Genomic DNA, 12855 nt, shown 5'->3' on the forward strand with positions numbered 1-12855 from the left:
ACGTATCATTGTTACTTGGATAAGATATATGCAGTTTGCACTCTCAGAAACTCAATTCTCACGTGGCGGCCTCCCTTTTATTTATCTATTAGTTTAGAGTCAAAGTGCTCGCACGTGCTTGATTTTTCATTAATTAATGAATATTAATATAAAATAAATACTTGATATCAAGAAATTTCAATTAAAAAAGATATTTAATATCCAAACCATGCAAATAATGAAAAGCATATCATTTATATCTCGGGAATAGATGATAAACATGCCTTTTGAATTCGCCCCACCCCGACTGCTTGCACGCGCCCCTTCACCCCCCAACCCTCAAGCTGCCGGTCTATCGGGACGAAGCAAAATCGCAATGAAAATATCGGCATGTCATACTCATGCGCGGCTTGTTCCTTTTATGGCTGTCAAGCACCATCGCGCTAAAATGCATTCGATGGCTACACGCATCGTACTGGTAGATTCACCACCTCAAGGTCTTCTAAATTTGACCCACCCTATCTCACAATGATTGGCATGTGGTCTCCAGGCGCTGCCACAAGCAAGTGTGAAGAAAATCGGTCCACCGCAATCCATCCAATTCAATGCCAGTCTTCTTACTATGTTTCCATTTTTCCTAACTGATGATATTGAGGAATGGAATACGAGTCTCTTCAGAAACCATCTCAGGACAAACAAACTATAGTGCACCTTCAGCATCCACTACCTCCAGACGTGGTATCAATTTAGGGTTTCAATTGAACTGAGCCGAGCCTAGTCGATCTTTAGTTTGCCGAGCTTGACTCGATTTTTATTTAATCTTTGTTTGAGTTCGACTCGGTAAGCTAAACTCTCAACTCGAGCTCACGAGTTCGAGTTGTTTATTTTAATTATATTTAATAATTAATAAATTAGATAAATAAAAAAATCTAATATTGAATTTGTACAACTAACAAGTAGAACCTCTACTAAATTATAAGCTTTCAAAAATTTATAAATAATTAATATGTAGCTAGTTGATATGTATCCATAATAACAATATATTATATGCTTACATAAATTATTAATACATGCATATATCTATTTCATATATGGTTCCCACGTACTATTATATGAAATTATTAAATCTTATCAACTAATTATTGAACAAATTATAAAATATAGCTATGAAGTATATTCAATATATAAGCATAAATAATTAGGCTACATATTATATATTTAATTATAAAAGTGTTATACTTATATTATTAGCTAATACATATATATGTATATGTATATATACAGAGGTGTATGTATATATTTATTAGTATATGAATGAGTTTAATCAAGTCTGGCTAACGAGTCGACTTGGGTATTTGCTTTCATACTCGAGCTTTTTTTTTCACGAGTCTAGTTCGATTGAGTTTAATCGGGCATGTACCAAGCGGACTATCTAATAGACTGGTTCATTTATAGCCCTAGGTATCATAGTCCACACAGTTTTGTGAACTGTAAAAAATTGTCATTTAAGAAACTGCCCTCTTTGCAAGGTATGGATGGGGACCAAGCTTTTGGACCTAAAACCCGATTTCTTTTTCATTTTTGCAATGTGGTTGTTGTAATGGGGTGTTTGTTGGGAAACTCCAACCCTCCTCATGTATCTCATTTTCCTTTTATTAATGAAATATTTACTTGCTTAGAAAGGAAAAAAAAAAGAATTCAAGCATGTGTGTGTGTATGTGTCTATATATATATATATATATATATATATATATATATATATATATATCGAACTCCAATACTCGTAACAAAGCAAAACTTAACAGTACATATTTCAAAGGAAACAGACTGGAGCTAATTAAACTAGTTGTTGTCTTATTTACAATGACATAGACCCACCCACTGATAGAACCAGTAATTGTTTTAAGGGGCTTACTTTTCTATCGTGTAATACATTTATGTAAAATAAAAGAAGACAAATCTTAATCTTAATTTTACGAGAAATCATAAAAACTTAATTATATATAAAATTAGATCTCAATCATTTGCTACAAACATATAAAAATAAAATTCTAAAAACACAATGTTTCATGCAATAATGTTCATCCATTGTTACTTTTGTAATGAAATATTTAGGATTTGTTTTCTTTTTTAAAAACTATCAAGTGATCTTTTAAAAGGCTATATTTCATTTTAGTATGTAAGTTAGTTTATCAAGTTTCATGTAAAATCTAGAGGTTTTTGTGTCACATTAAGCATAAAATGCTACAAATTAGACATTAAATAAGTTTGTTCTTGTTCAATGAAGTCTAGAGGATAAAACATTTCAACTATTTTCATATAGATCATCAACCTTAAATGATTTCTCTTGTATTTTTACTTTGGATTCCATATTAAGAAGCTTAATGCGGCACCCCATTTCTCGGTAAGGAATATGGTGAGGATTCGTGATACCAAAGGTGCCAGCCAGTCGGCAACACCTTGGATTTAGGTCAAGAATAGGCGTGCAATTTTCACAAAGAATGCACGTGTAAGCAAAACATATGTGCATATTGCAGCGGAATACATAAAAGTTTTAGTCAGAGACTAAATGCTAATTTTACCAGAGGTCTAACCCAGAAAAAGGTTCATCCATTAATGATATTAATATCCATATGTCACAGATCCTAAATAATATTATACAACACCAACTGTTCATTGCTTACATCCAGGAACTACAAACTAAATATGACTTGTTGCATGACTAAATATACATCTCCAAAAATAAAAACAACAACTAGTGGATGCAGACCTTCGTTTCTATCACTTAGGAGGGGTCGATTCTTCTTCTTCAATAACCTCTTTTGGTGATAACTTTGCATCAAAGTCTATGGTTCAGACAAGCGAAATCATAAGTAGGTTAAACAGCTATGAAAAAATTGTTAGTGAAAAATTTATGAACACATATTTATGCACAACAATGAATCATCTTCTACATATCTTCTACATACCCACAACATAAGAAGATGTATATTATTTTCACGAAAAAGAAAGGAGAAAGTTTCCAAATATGCAAAGCCATATCTTACTACATACCGACAACATTATCCCACATTTTCAGTACTGTCATAGAAGTTAACCTGCCTCAATAGTATTTAGAATACTATAGTGCGCTGACACTGTTTCTCCTGTCGCTCTCGTTGAAGCCACTTGCATTCATTGAAGACTCTAACTCTAAAGACGCTAAAATATTTACAATCTCTAAAGTGAGATTTTGTCCACTATTCCAATCCCTTTTATAGGACAAGACCGTCAAGTGTCCTTTTGTAGTGCCTCGGTCTCGAAGGTCCAGGGAGTTAGCTTCTATTACCTAAAATTATCTCTAAAATATACAGTCATAAACCCCAAAGTTTCAATAATACATACAACTCACTATTTCAAATCAACTACTCCAATATAATGGGAAGTTTGGAAACATTTTTCATCTCATTCCATCTCATCTTATCCCATCTCATTTCTTTCTCAAATATCATTTAAACATAAACAATTTTAAACTAATTATTACAACTTTTCCAACTTTTCAAATAAAAAATAAAAATAAAAATTTAACTTTTTCAAATACCAAAATAAAAATAATTTTAAAAAATTATATTCTAACAATATTTTAACTTTATAATATTTTTTTATTAATTTTTTCTCTCTCCTTTCCCAAAACCTAATAAATATTTATCTCAAACTATTTAACTATTATTCACAAACCATCTTACTATTATTCACAAAATTATCATCTCATCTCATTCCCCAAGCATTCCTATCTAAAACACCACAAAATCTTAAAATAAACGTCAACCTTCCAAAATACAAAGTCAACAAAGCAAAACAAAATTATTGAATAAAATTCTCCAATAATGAAAGTACTTTATTTGTACTTAAATCTACTATGCTCACATAGTCCTACTAATGCTTGCTATCTGAATCGTTAGCCGAAACACCCAAAATATCTGAAAATATTGTGGAGATAAGAGATGAGTTATCAACAACTCAATAAGCAGAGAACATATACTAGTATGTAAACATGAGCATTTTCACAAAACTCAGAATGCAGAATAAAACATTTTAGTTTCAGAATTCAAATCGAAAACATATTATAAGAACATCAAAGCGACAGTTCAAAATGTCCATATTCAAAAATCATTTGGCATAGCATAACTGGACATCATCATCTTATCATATCATATCGTATCATATCATATCATATCATATCGGAGCATCATATCAAAACATAGACCATATTTAACTCTTGTGGTAGGGTTGTGTTATACCCGGTAGTCAAACTAGACAGTATCAAAATGTGAGTCTTCCCCTTATCATTATCGGAGCCTGAGTGTGCACACAGGAAATGTCACACAGAAAAATCACTTTATTTTCAAAGTGAGTGCACTCAAAAACAGAAATATTGGTACCAACCATATAACGGAGGCCACAACTTTACACTCGTGGTAAGGTCAGAACATAATAGAAATAGAATCAGAATATCATACCAAAGGTTTTCAGATGACACATCATATCAAAACTAAGTATTAAACAGATTCATATCATCTTCCCATAATCAAAACAGATTCAGAGCATCTTTACATGACATGCACAAATTTTCAAATTTCATATTTACTCTTTTTGCACAGTTCAGCAACATATCAAAATTTTGCTCATGTCTATACTAGTCATAACAGAAAATACTCTTTTATACAAATTTCATGAGTAATGCAGAACACATAACTGAGATTGTTTTCACATTTCATTTCAAAACATAACATGCATATTTTTCACAAATCAACCTCAGTCTATATCTTTTTATATAAAGTCTAGCATAAGAACCACACTAAACATATGAAAGGCAAGACCCTAAACTTCAATCGCAAAAGCTTGAAGTAGGAAAATACATAGCCTTAAACAGCTTGTGTAGCAAAGTTGTTTCCTCAGTCATAATCCTCCATGCCTGTTTTGCAAGAAGGGAATTACTTCTGAAAGAGGCTGCACCATGGAGCAGTTCAACCAGATGCACCCTCCTTCATTTGATGGGAGACGCGAGCCAACCCTGGCGGAGGATTGGGTTCAGGGTATCGAGGAGATATTTTGGGTCTTAAACTGCACATATATCGAGGAGATAGTCATGTAACTTACATCAATTTCTAATAGTATGTAACTATTTAATTAAGCACGTGTTTTCTAATTAAAACCCAAAATACTTAAATAACCTAGACTCCATTTAGCCTATAATCTGAACCCAAAATTTAATTAAACATGTGCTTTCTATTGAAAATCCAAAATACTTTATTAATAACCTATACCTCATTTAGCCTATAATCATAACCCAAAAACATCACTCCCCAAATAATTAATATCCACATAATTCCTCCAAATAATCTTGTAGTTAAACTCTAAAATATCTCCAATCTCTAACCATCTAATTTCTCTTAGTTTTATCACACTAATACCATCATAATTAATAAACATTGGATCACTTATTAGGGGCATAAATGTAATTTACTATCTAAGGCTTAACAAAAGATGTGTTTTAACCGGTGAAATGAAGGAGAGAGGCTTACGGGCAGAGTAGTAATGCGACATGGGTCATGGGTTTGATGTGAGCTTCCGGCATGGGCGGTGGTTGTTCAGGGCGGCAGATCATGAAAATGAGAGAGAGAGAGAGAGAGAGAGTTAACGTGGAGAGCGAGAGGCCTACTGTGTAGTCTCGGCAATGGTGGCTGACGGGAGGGTTGGTGTGAAGCCGTGAGATGTGGGGGTTGATTTTGGTGGCTTACGGTCATGTGGGTGTGGTGCAACACTAGGACAGTGGAAATTGCTGGTCTGTGGGTGTTCGCTTGCTCTATTACGGTTGCTAAAAATATAGGCTTGTTGGGTTCTTGGTGTAGGTGGTTGTGTAAGGCAGTGACTATTGGTGGTTGGCTTTTGGAGGTGCTAGCAGAGGAGGGAGACGTGTATGGAGGGTGGACGTGCGATGGCACACGCTGCTGTTTGCGGAAGCTAGAGGTTGGGGAGAACAAAAGAAGAGCAAGAGCAGTGAGCTATTGCTCATGGTCCATGCGTTTGGGTGTGGTTGGAACTCTTTGGTTCGGTAGATGGTGGTGCACGATGGTTCTGGGTGGTTGTCATATGCGGTTGTGCTCTGTCATGGCTCTTGGTTTGGATGTCACAATGCAATTACGGCTAAGATAGCTTCCACTCGTGATAGAGAAAAAGCTTGGGTGTGGGGTGCATGGTGGATTACTGGAGAACTGTGAAGGTTGCGGTTGGCAGGAGGTGCAAGACAAAGGTGGGAGACAGAGATGGAAGAGAGAGGCGTCTGCGTGTTGGGTGCAAAGAAGAGAAAAACAAAAAGGAAAAACATGGGAGAGTGAAGTAAATGTTGAGAAGAGAGATTTTTGGGAGTGGATAGACCAAAGTGGTGTGAGAAGGGGATGAAATGGTGAGAAGAAAACTGACGGGGAGGAGAGAAACATGGGAAGGATAAAACTAAGGAACCGTCGGGGGAAAGAAGGATAGGAAAATAGAAGAGAAATTCACATACCAAAACGACGTTATTTTATAGGTGGGTCGGGCTCCTCTGTGGGCCTAGGTGTTAGACCTTCTAACATACTCCTGACTCCTAGCATGCTTGAATGTGAGCCCTTTGATCTTAGCCGTCCATTTGTAGAATGATAGAGACAAACTGATGGGACAAGGTATAGGCATTCTGGTGGCTTACCTTGAGTCCAGTCCATAGTTTTTGTCCAAATAAGGGCCTGCCACTCCCACGTGGCACGGGACCATATTTCTGAATTCATAAAATATGGCTTGCAGAGTCATGATCATTTTTCTACAACTCATTCCAAATGTGACCTTTTAGGTGGAGTATGGGCCTTTACATATGCCACTGCTGCCTTATTAGCATTTCAGCATTATCCCCGAAAGACCTTACGTCTTTTATCAATCTTATCCTTGACTATTTCTCGTCTCTTGCTCGTAACTCATCCTTTGTCCAAGCCACAAGTCTCTTCAACTCTTCATTCTCACCTTTGAATGATTAGCACCATGTCTTGCTTGACCCATTCCAAGTGAAAAGCCCTTTGTTCACCCTGTGCTGAGATTTGTCAGCGAGGCTTTCTATATAGCATCGCTTGCCCTTTTTGGACTAGTTGCACTTTGCCTGCCTTGCTGCCTTATCTTCCACCTTACCAAGGAAAGGCTTTCTTCTTTGCCTTCACTTTTTCCTTGAAAGGTGGTCTCTCCCCTCGCGTTGGTGAGGTCCTCACATGCTTCTCTCCTTATTAGGAATTTCATCCTCGAAATTCAGTAAGGGCCATCCCTCGATATGACATTCCAAGGGATCCTCATAGGGTGGGGCATTCTTTGGTGTTCTCTGTCAACACTACCTGAGGTCAAGACGTACCCTCACCTTGATCCGCCAACAGACTTTCATCATCTACAATTGGGGCGAGAGCTTCCTCCCTCTTGTCTCCTCCCTTGGCTACTTTTGGTGCACCCATGGGTACTGCTCTCTCATATCCTAGCTTCTTCACTTGGCACCGTAGGACATTGGTGAGTCCCCACCTTTTCCCTTTTATTGTTCATCACGTTCTTGTAGCGTTTGTTTCACCCCACATTGTTCTATAGTCGTGCCGTCGTGGTCCAACATTTCCGCCATTAGGGTCCTCGTTTTCCACATCTCCCCATTGCACCTTCACTAAGGGTACAATTTTGGATCGTAGCATCTACTCTTTCCAATCTACGATTCATACATGCCTTTCCTCATAAATGAGGTTTGGTTGTAATGGAACAAGATTTGGATTAATTAGTGAGGGTTGTTGGTTCCCAAAACTCTTTCTTAACGAGGAAATGTGAAACACATTATGGATTCCTTCATATTCTTTTGGTAACACCACTTTATACCCCATTGGGCCTACCTTATCCAAAACCTGATAGGGCCCAATATACCATGGGCTTAGTTTTCCACTTAGCTCGAATATTTTTAACATTTCATGGGTGATACCTTACATCGGCGTAGCTCTTGTGCCTGCTCTGAGCCCTAGCCATCCTTTCCTGTATGAGCTTATCTTCCTCTCTCATCTCTTGTGTGATCTCTGGCTCAATCATTCTAGCCTCCCCCACTTCGTCCCAACATAAAGGTGATCCACATTTCCTTCCATACAGAGTCTCACAAGGGGCCATATGAATAGTCGCTTGATAGCTATTATTGTAGGCAAACTCAATGAGTGGGACGTGGCTTTTTCATGAGCCTTTAAAGTCCAACACACATGCTCTTAGCATGTCCTCCAGTGTCTGTATTTTTCTTTCTGACTATTTGTCAATTTGTGGATGATAAACCATATAAATGCTTCCAAAAATGAGACGTGAACCTCAGGTCCTGATCTGACACTATGGTCTTAGGCACTCTATGAAGCTTAACTGCCTCCCTTATATATAACCAATTTGCTTGTTCAACATGCTTGTTGTAGTAACCGATAAAATAGTGGACACTCTTGGTCAATCTATCCACAATTATCCAAATCTTATTCTTACCACTACGGGTTTAGAGTGATCTGACCAGAAAGACCATACCCATGTCTTCTCACTTCCACTCTGGGATGGGTAAGGGTTGCAAGTTTATGGTAGGTCTCTAATGCTCAGCCTTTATCCATCTAAATGTGGCACACTTCTCGATGAAGTTGGCGATATTTTGTTTCATTCCTTCCCACCAAAAACCCTTATTGAGATCTCGATACATATTCGTGATTTCAAGATGTACCAAATATAGCGAGGAATAAGCTTCGACCAGTATTCTTTGTAAAATTTCTAAATTAGCTAGAACCACTCTTTGCCTGTGATGTAATAAGGTTTTGTTCTTGCCCAATCTAAAAGCAGGGGTCCTTTCTCTCTTCGAACTCTTTGTCAAATCTCTAGTAACTTTGAATCCATTCTCTGCTGACTCTATAGTTTGTGAAAATCTCTTACTCTTAACTCCTGAATTACGATGAGAATTTCCTCTTGTAGTGAATGTTTCACCAACAATTGCCTCAATCCTTCAAGAAAAGAATCCACTCCTCTATAGCCTCCTACGTCCTTATATCTATATTTTCAACTTAGCGCATTGGCAACTAGGTTATCTTTTCCTAGGTGGCGCTTGACCTCACATCGATAATCACTTATAGCCTGCAGCCATCTTTGTTGTCTCATGTTGAGGTTCTTTTGGGTGAAAAGATGTCTCAAACTCTTATGATTCATGTATACTTCACATGCTTTCCCATACAAGTAATGTCGTCAAATCTTCAAGGCAAACACTACAACTGCTTCCATATCATGAGTGGGGTAATTCTTCTCATGATCCTTCGATTGCCTAGACGCATAAGCCACTACCCTTCCTTCTTGCATCAAGCACACCCTAGTCCATATCTCGATGCATCACTATATACCATGAATGATTTGTGAGACTTTGGTAATGTTAACACAAGGGTTGTGGTTAACCGTCCCTTTAGTTCCTCAAAGCTCTGCTTACATTTCTCGATCCAAATGAATTTGGCATTCTTCCTAGTCAATGTCGTGAGAGAACTTGATAATTAGGAGAATCCTTCCACGAATCTCCTATAATAACCAACTAATCCTAAGAAATTGCTAACTTCATGCACCATGGTAGGAAGTTTCCAAACCACGACTTTGATTTTGTCTGGGTCTACTATGACTCCTTCCCTAGATATCACATGGCCAAGGAAGTTAACTTCCTCCAACCAAAACTTGCATTTGTTGAGTTTGGCAAACAATTGATGTTTCTTAAGCTTCCCTAGTACCAACCTTAGGTGACTCTCATGATCCTCGACATTTTTGAAGTATACTAGAATATCATCTATGAATACTACCATGAACATATCCAAGAACGGTCTAAACACCCCATCCATGATGCTCATAAATGTTGTCGAGGTATTAGCTAACCCAAATGGCATCATCGTAAACTCAAAATGGCCATACCTTATTTGAAACACAATTATTGGAATTTAGTCTTCTTTGATCCTTAATTGGTGATAACTAGACCTAAGATCAATCTTAGAGAATATTGCATCTCCCTGCAATTGATTGAACAAATCTTTTATTCTTAGTAAAGATACCTATTCTTTATGGTCACCTTATTCAACTCTCGTTAATTGATGGATATTCTAAGGGTCCAATCATTCTTCCTAACAAACAATATAGGTGGTCTCCTAGGCGATATACTCGGTCTAATAAATCCCTTCATCATTAGTTCTTGTAATTAACCCTTTAGCTCTTTCAACTCTGATTAGGCCATCATATAAGGTGCCTTATGTATCATAATTGTTCCTAGGTTTCAATTCAATCGAAAACTCAACTTCTCTAGGAGGTTGTAATCCTAGAAACTCCCTGAATACATCTAGAAATTTGTCCACTACTGGTATTCCTTGCACTTCCTTAGGCTTATTCTCCTTAGGCACTAAGTGCACTATCAAGTCAACCTCCATGATGACTCCACCTATTTCTAAGGGAAAATTTGAGACCATCTTGGTGCAGAACACTATTTTTTCGTTTGGTAGTTCAACAGAAACCTCCTGATGCATTGGTTCCAGACAAAGACCACTTATTCTAGCAAACATAGTAGATACGAATGACTAGGATGCACCCGAATCAGCAAAGTACTCACGTAGTACTAGAACACTCTAACTCACCATGTGTTGATGCCTGCTTCCTGTGTCCCTGGGGCGTCCTTGTCAACTTCTATTGGTGTGAGGGTATATACTCTTGCTTGTATCACCTACTTTTGGTCTCCCTATCCTCTAATAAGGTTGACCCGCTATACTAGCATTGCTTGAGGGCAGTCCGACTCCTAAGAAGCTCAAACACTTACAATCTCAAAAGTAAGATTTTGTCCCCGTCTAGTCCCTTTTATAGGGTGGGACTGCCATGTGTCTTGTAATGTACACTTGACTCTTGGCATGCCTAAATATGACCCCTTTGATCTCAATCATCCATCTACAAGATGGCAAAGACAAACTAATGGGACAAGGCATGCATGTTCCTACAGCTTGCCTTGAGTCCAATTCGCAATCTTTACCCAAATAAAGATCTACCACGTGTCGTTAGACTATATCTATGAGTTTAGACAACATGGCCTGTAGAGTCGTAATCTTTTTTCCGTTCGCTCACTTTTCACCTGGAGTATGGGCCTCTACGTACTACATTGCTGTCTTTTGAGCATTTCTATGTTATACACGAAAGCCCTGACGTTCCTATCGGTCTTGTCCTTGACCATTACTCATCTCTTGCACATAACTCACCCTTCTTTTGAGCTACCAGTCTCTTCAGCTTTTCGTTCTCGTCTTTGTTTGGCCTATGGAGTCGTAATTTTTTTTTTTTCTGCTGACTCACTTCCATATATGACCTTTCTGAGCATTTTTGTGCTATGCCAAAAAACCCTTATGTCTGAATCAGTATTTTCCTTGACTATTGCTTGTCTCTTGCTCGTAACTCTCCCTTCGTCTGAGTTACCGGCCCCTTCACCTTTTCGTTCTCATCTTTGTATGGTTAGCACCGTTCTTGCTTGATTGGTTTCGGGTGAAAAGTCATTTGTTCACCTTGTGCTAGCCATGTTTTCTACATAGTGTCGCTCGTCCTTTTTGGACGAGTTGCACTTTGCCGACCTTGCTGCCTCATCTCCAACCTTGCCAAGAAAAAGCTATCTTTTCGCCTTCCCTTTATCCTCGGAAGGCGGTCTCTCCCCTTTCATTGTTGGGGTCCTCACAAGTAATTTATCCCCTTGCATTGACGCGGTTGTCACACCTAATATAATATAATAAAAAAATTTTGGATTCATATTAATATGTTTATTATTTCTCCTAAATTTAGTTTTAATTTAATTTTGGTAGTCATATCCTTGAAAATAGATAATATATAAAAATTATACAAGATTTTGGGGCTATAGAAAAAAATTGGAGAGAGACATTTCTATGTATATTGAAATTTTAGAAAATCTTGGAGATCATATGGGAATTATAAATTTTTTGGGGAGTCATTTTCTATATACACAAAATTATGAAAAATTTTAAAGGATATTTTAATTTTTCAAAATATTTTGGGGGACCAGCCGTAATGTAGTTCTGCCACTGGGCCTAACCTTCATAGAAATTGTGGCAACCAAGCAAAATCTCAAGTTATCTGCTTTGAAATTGTATTCTAAACTACAATCTTTTGAAACAAGTACCTATATTTCAAATTTAATTTACAATATCTATCACAACTAGGGCTACAACTCAACCTGAAACAACCAGGTTTGCGCCCGACTTGACTCGTTTGTTCTTATCCAAGACTCCAAACCAACCCGACTCGACCCCGAACAAACAAAGATCGGGTCGAATCCGTATTACCTGACATTCACCACATAGGGCAAAAAAAAAAAAAAAAAGGAGAAAGGAAAAAATTATGCGTTCTTCACTTCTGCATCGATTTACAAAATATTTCTATCATCTATATGATCTGATCACAATATCAAATTATCAATCTCGGATCAACATCCCAAAAAACAAAAAATGAAAAGTGCAATTTGCAGCATTTCAGCGTCTTCTTCTTACTAAAAAATAAAAGAGAAACCGAAAGGAAATTTCTTGGAAAACAAACAGAGAGAGAGAGAGGAAAAACCATTTCAGCGCTTTCTGTAAATAAGAAATATTTTGTAAAGAGATCAGACAAAGGTCAATCATGAATTCCATAATCTTCACTTCCTTCGACGCCGTGTGTGCGGAGTTGTTAGGCCAAAAGGTGAGGGCTTCCTTCCCTTCCATTGCCAAGGGTAGCAATGATACCACCGCCACTAACATCGACATGAACAAGAAACAATAGGGAGACTCACAATTACAACCA

This window comes from Juglans regia, chromosome 10, assembly GCF_001411555.2.
Source record: "Juglans regia cultivar Chandler chromosome 10, Walnut 2.0, whole genome shotgun sequence".
In the NCBI taxonomy this organism is placed as follows: domain Eukaryota; kingdom Viridiplantae; phylum Streptophyta; class Magnoliopsida; order Fagales; family Juglandaceae; genus Juglans; species Juglans regia.